This window comes from Micromesistius poutassou, assembly GCF_964030765.1.
Source record: "Micromesistius poutassou genome assembly, chromosome: 2".
NCBI classification, from domain to species: Eukaryota; Metazoa; Chordata; class Actinopteri; order Gadiformes; family Gadidae; genus Micromesistius; species Micromesistius poutassou.
The window spans coordinates 13,413,953-13,420,295 of NC_140272.1; the positions used below are offsets into that span (position 1 = coordinate 13,413,953).

Sequence of the window (6,343 nt, forward strand, 5' to 3'; positions counted from 1 at the left end):
TTTGTCCCTCATAACGCAACCATGGGAACTGCGGCAGCCATTTTTGTTGAAAACAATACTTTTTTTTTTTCTCCCCACTGCCCCCCGCCTCTTTCGCCAACCTGTCTCTCAGTACGTTTACATGCACAGCTTAATTCGATTAAAGCCATAGCTCGATTATGCTCCTCAATTGGACAACTGCAATTGTCCGCGTATACATGGCGAGTTAGTTGGCCCGCCATACATGGCGGGTCTATATAATTTCTCCAACGCTCCATTGTTCCGACCTCTCGGTCGTATGCCGACTCCTCCGGCTGCTCTGCCGGCGGAGCAGTCCGCATACGACCGAGAGGTCGGAACAATGGAGCGTCGGAGAAATGATATAGACCCGAAGTGAACTGACAGCTGTCTGCTGAAACATCGCTTTCTCCTCCATGTCGCGTTTCATTCTGGACTTCAGAGAGTCAAAGCCAAAGTTAATTTCCCCCAATTCCTTTTGCCCATGGGCGAGATAAACCCGACTAGGAGTCTTAACTTGTTGTGGAAGTACCAGAGAGTCGGAGAACCCGACGCAGTCTGTAAGATTCATAATATCAGAGAATACCCCTGTCAGTTCGGCCGCGGCGCAATGAATTAATAAAGATCGTAGTTATTTTACAACCTCGTTGATGAGCAACATTTAGAAAAACATGGACTTTTAATTCAGCCTTGGGTTAAATCGAAGCGTAGTGTGTACTGAATGCACATTGATGATGATACACTCCTTATAGGGGTAACTACATTGGCACGACACCGGCTTCCTCCATCTTCTGCGCCAGCTTTTTAAATAAATCGCCGACCCAAAGTTAGTTGACAGCTGTCAGCTGAAAACACCTTTCTCCCACCGGAGCATCCCCGCCGCATCGCATGGAATGAATAAAGATCGTAAACACGTCGGGAGAAAAAAACATTTATTTTGACAGATGTGCCCGAAGTTACTACTTTACAACCTCGTTGATGACCCACATTTAGAAAACATGTACTTTTAATTCAGCCTTGGGTGAAATGGAAGCGTAGTGTCTGTGTGCTTCCACCTTTAATGAATGCATGCCATGCGCGCTCCCGCGACCGGGACACAATTCTTGGGGTAACTACATTCACCGGCTTCCTCCATCTTCTGCGCCACCTTTTTAAATAAATCGCTGTTTCTCGTTATCCCTTAGCCGACGGCGGCAACAACAACAACAACAACAACAACAACAACAACAACAACAACAAGACTATCGTCTCCTTCTACTTCCGGCTCACGGCCCCGGGAAAAGGTCTCGAGCATGCGCAGAACGCAAATCAACGCATAAGCCAATTCGATTGGCACGCTTAGCTCGACTATGACGCGCATTATCTAGGGGTCTTAACTCGACTATGAGTAAGCCAATTCGATTTGAGTATAGCTCGACTAAGGTGTATACATGCATCTTAGTAATCCAATCATAGTTGGACTAAGCCAATAAATCGACTTTCTTGAGTGTCATGTAAACGCACTGACTGTCCTCTTCAGAATAAGAATCTGAGATTCTTTTTGCTTCCTCTGCTAACCTTTCTCCAGTACCAACAACAGCCTCATTTGTTTCCTCCTCCGAGACATTTTTCTTCTTAAAATAATCTACTATCGACCGCTTCATATCTGCTCGTCCTCCTGCAAGTAGCACCGGAGCGACCTCATTAAATTTTAACTCACACCTTAAGAAATTAGGTTGCATATGTGACCTAATAGGTCGCACTCTGGAGCCCTGATCGCCTATCAGTGGAGCCGCGTTGTGACATTTTTTAATTGTAATATTCCCTAGCGATACATTTTTACTGTAATACTCTCACTTAGCCATATCCAGTAGCACCAAGCATAGTTTAGAGGTAATTTCCCCTCCTAATCGCCTGAGGGCAGCACTGAACACAATTGATAAAGTTATAAAACATTTACACTAGGGGCAGCAACGGACACACACAGGAAGTGAGAAAACCCAAAGAAGAACACCTGGGATACATAAACTCAGACTCCGCCTTTGGAAGACAGAATCTCTCAGCGGCGTATCTTCCTGCATGCTAAGCTCTGAGACGCTCCGCGCGTGTTATTTACGATCCCTCTCCTTTTGTTCCATAGACGATAGACAATAGACCAATAACCTTAACCAAATAAAGTGAGTTAAAAGCGATCCTGTCTCGGCGGCCCTTCCTGGACCAAAATCCACAACAATTTGGTGACCCTGACGTGATTTATCCAAGGAAAGGCGGACCTGGGCTGACCGAGCCGATCGAACACGAGGATCTGATCACCCCTGCCACGGGCCCACTAAATCAGGTAAGCAGAACCTATTGTCGCAAAGACTAAATCTGCATAGGAATTAGTTATAGGAACTTTAGGTGGCAGAGGTAATCAGTATTCGTTTTCGTGAAAGCTCCGTTATTCCGGTCCATAGTCATTACAGTTAAGCCGAAGTAAAGATGAACGATCGCTGATAACTCCGATTGGGAATTAATTATAAACAATGATTTAGTCGCCATTATAAGACTAAACCGAGGAAACAAAGGGCCAGGATTGTATATATGTTTGTCTAAATGTGATACCCGACGGGGTTTTAGAGGTGATCTGTATAAAGGATTTGTTAAGTTTTCGACGTGTCCGCGTTTTGACCGGGACACAGTAGCCTACTGATGAGCTAAATTGTTATCCAAGTTGTATTAAACAGTTCGTTGAGACCCCGAAGCTGGAAAGAGTGTTCAGAGCATTGTCGAGTCGGCAATACCGTGGTGTTATTAGGCCCAGAAGACTAGAATGGGAGTCCACACGTGGTGGTGTCTCTAGGTCCCATGAAACAAAGACAATCTGTATGGAATACAGTTCTCGTCGTGTCGGTGGCCATGTTAACGCATTTTTAATGGCGATTATGGTCGACCACATGGTGAAAGCCTTGTTTAAGCATTGGGGGATGAGAGACATTGTCCTAAAGATGCCTATCACACCTAGACGAGCTTCAAAGAAGATCACCATTTGGTTAACAAAGAGAACACCCCCCCCCCTTCTCTCCCTCTCGACCCCTCCCTCCCCCTACGACCCCCCCCCTCTCCAGTTCGACCCCTCCCTCCCCATACGACCCCCCCCTCTCCAGTTCGACCCCTCCCTCCCCATACGACCCCCCCCCTCTCCAGTTCGACCCCTCCCTCCCCATACGACCCCCCCTTCTCTCCAGTTCGACCACTCCCTCCCCCTACGACCCCCCTCTCCAGTTCGACCCCTCCCTCCCCATACGACCCCCCCCCTCTCCAGTTCGACCCCTCCCTCCCCATACGACCCCCCCCTCTCTCCAGTTCGACCACTCCCTCCCCCTACGACCCCCCTTCTCTCCAGTTCGACCACTCCCTCCCCCTACGACCCCCCTTCTCTCCAGTTCGACCACTCCCTCCCCCTACGACCCCCTCCTCTCTCCAGCTCGACACCTCCCTACCCCTACAATCACCCCCAGTCTCTCTCTCTCTCTAACTCTAACTCTAACTCTCTCACTCTCACTCTCTCTCTGTCTCTCGCATTTTGAGCATGGCAAATGCTCATGGCTCAATCAATGAATGTTCCCTTCATTATTGTGTTCTTGCTTGAGAACCGTTGACTGGGCCTTCAGCTGGCTGGATGTGTTATCGGGCTGATAGAGCTTCAGGCCAACTCGGGGAACCATCTACCTATCCCCCCAACTCTCTCTCCCTCTCTCCCCCCCTCTCTCTCTCCCTCTCTCTCTCTCCCTCTCTCCCCCCCTCTCTCTCCCCTCTCTCCCTCTCTCTCCCTCTCTCTCCCCCCCCCTTCTCTCCCTCTCTCCCCGTCTGTCTGTCTGTCTGTCTGTCTGTCTGTCTGTCTGTCTGTCTGTCTGTCCGTCCCGCTCTGTCTCTCGCATTTTGAGCATGGCAAATGTTCATGGCTCAATCAATGAATGTTCCCTTCATTATTGTGTTCTTGCTTGAGAACCGTTGGCTGGGCCTTCCGCTGGCTGGATGTGTTATCGGGCTGATAGAGCTTCAGGCCAACTCGGGGAACCATCTACCTACCCCCCCCCCCCCCCTCTCTCTCTCTCTCTCTCTCTCTCTCTCTCTCTCTCTCTCTCTCTCTCTCTCTCTCTCTCTCTCTCTCTCTCTCTCTCTCTCTCTCTCTCTCTCTCTTCCCCCCCCCCCTCTCTCTCTCGATCCCTCCCCAACACCCTCACCCTCTCAGTAACTGTATCACATACTATCTCTCACACACACAGACTATCTCACACATACGTACAGGCTTAAACACACTAACAGAAACACTCTGTCTCACACACACACCCACACAAACTGTCACACACACTCTGTGTGTTTTTACTACTAAATAATTATATTTCTTTTTACCACATTATGTACATAGGATGTAAGAGGTATTCATGCATTGGAGACCTTCGTTATATGTGAAGCCGTAGAATTGATTTACGATAGATTGATTGATTTGTGTTTTTTGTGGATTTACCCCTTTATGTACATACGACAGAGTAGGTCTACTTGCATTTATCCACATGTAGTGGAGACCTCCGTTATTATTTAACCATGAAGAAATTTATGGAGATTGAAAAGGTAGTCTCTCGTCCAGGCTAGTAAAGAAACCTTTGTTTTATGAAAACCGTGAAGAAATTTATGGTGATTTTTAGAAGGTGGTACTGCATCCCTACTGTCAAAGATACCTTCGTTATATGTGGAAGCCGTAGAATAGATTTATGGTGGATTTATTGATTTTCAATATATCTATGTTTTTGAACTGGACTTTTTAGTTTGCAGCTGTTTACGTGTAGGAATCTGGAATAACCAGAAAAGATTAATGAAAACCCGAAATCGGTCAGTTCAACTTATATAGTTCGAACTTGTAAATATGTGTTTAGTTATAAAATCAGTCAGTTCGACTTATATGGTTCGAACTTGTAAATATGTGTTTAGTTATGATGAGCATTATTTTTTGTGGTGTACGATTGTCCATGTGTTGAAAGAAACCCTATAAAGTGGAGATTGTTTTTAAGATTATGTCTCCCACCAAGAGAAGTGGGACATGGGTACTTCTGGGGGTTATCGATTTATGACCCCAGGTGCGACCAAAAATGTTTAGAGAAGAAATATGATAAAGAACTGCCATGTTAAAACCTTTTGTAACCCTTGCAAACAACCTCTTCCTAACCTCTTCTGCTAAATCTCCCTCAAATAGCAGTAAAACCACCAGCAAACCCCCAGAGAACAAGCAACAGACACTCTTCTGCCCAAAAGAAGTACCACCCTAACTGAAGAGAAAGGACTGAAGAGGAAGGACTGAAGAGGAAGGACTAAAGAGGAAGGACTAAAGAGGAAGGACTAAAGAGGAAGGACTAAAGAGGAAGGACCAAAGAGGACCAGCCGTGACGACCCGTTCCGCCTACCGTTGAGGGGTTGACACTAGAACCGTGGAGCCTTCCCTTCTGGAAGGTTAGACGAGGTGAAGAAGATCAACCCCAAGAGACATAGTGGCCCGGGTGTCACGCACAGACCCAACGTCTTCCCGGATGGTACAGCAGTAATGATAGCATTACGAACAACTGGAACACCCCAATAAGGAAAACAATCGCCCCCCCCCCCCCCCCCGCACACCCCCTCTCACCCCTATCCAACAGAAGAAGATCCCATCAACTCCCAACACTCGCCCCCCTACTGCCCAAAAGAAGAATAACATCAATTCCTGACACCCCCCTCACCCCTATCCAACAGAAGAAGACCCCATCAACTCCCAACACTCGCCCCCCTACTGCCCAAAAGAAGAATAACATCAATTCCTGACACCCCCCTCACCCCTATCCAACAGAAGAAGACCCCATCAACTCCCAACACTCGCCCCCCTACTGCCCAAAAGAAGAATAACATCAATTCCTGACACCCCCCCCTCACCCCTATCCAACAGAAGAAGACCCCATCAACTCCCAACACTCGCCCCCCCTACTGCCCAAAAGAAGAATAACATCAATTCCTGACACCCCCCTCACCCCTATCCAACAGAAGAAGACCCCATCAACTCCCAACACTCGCCCCCCTACTGCCCAAAAGAAGAATAACATCAATTCCTGACACCCCCCTCACCCCTATCCAACAGAAGAAGACCCCATCAACTCCCAACACTCGCCCCCCTACTGCCCAAAAGAAGAATAACATCAATTCCTGACGCCCCCCTCTCACCCCTATCCAACAAAAGAACTGCTCCAATTCATAACACTCTTCACACAAAATGACCACGCTCAATAGACAACATAATTCAAAAGCAGACGCCACTCTCCAACTACGAGCCGCAATTGCTATAAGAGCCACGGTGGCTAGA

General features: G+C 47.5%; 1 long non-coding RNA gene across 1 annotated transcript; it reads left to right on the forward strand.

The window, feature by feature from the left end:
- Positions 1–1,783: 1,783 nt before the first annotated feature.
- Positions 1,784–5,637, forward strand: LOC311339214. Its single transcript, XR_014633201.1, has 2 exons — positions 1,784–2,314; positions 5,210–5,637. It is a non-coding gene; the product is annotated as an uncharacterized lncRNA (long non-coding RNA).
- Positions 5,638–6,343: the final 706 nt, after the last annotated feature.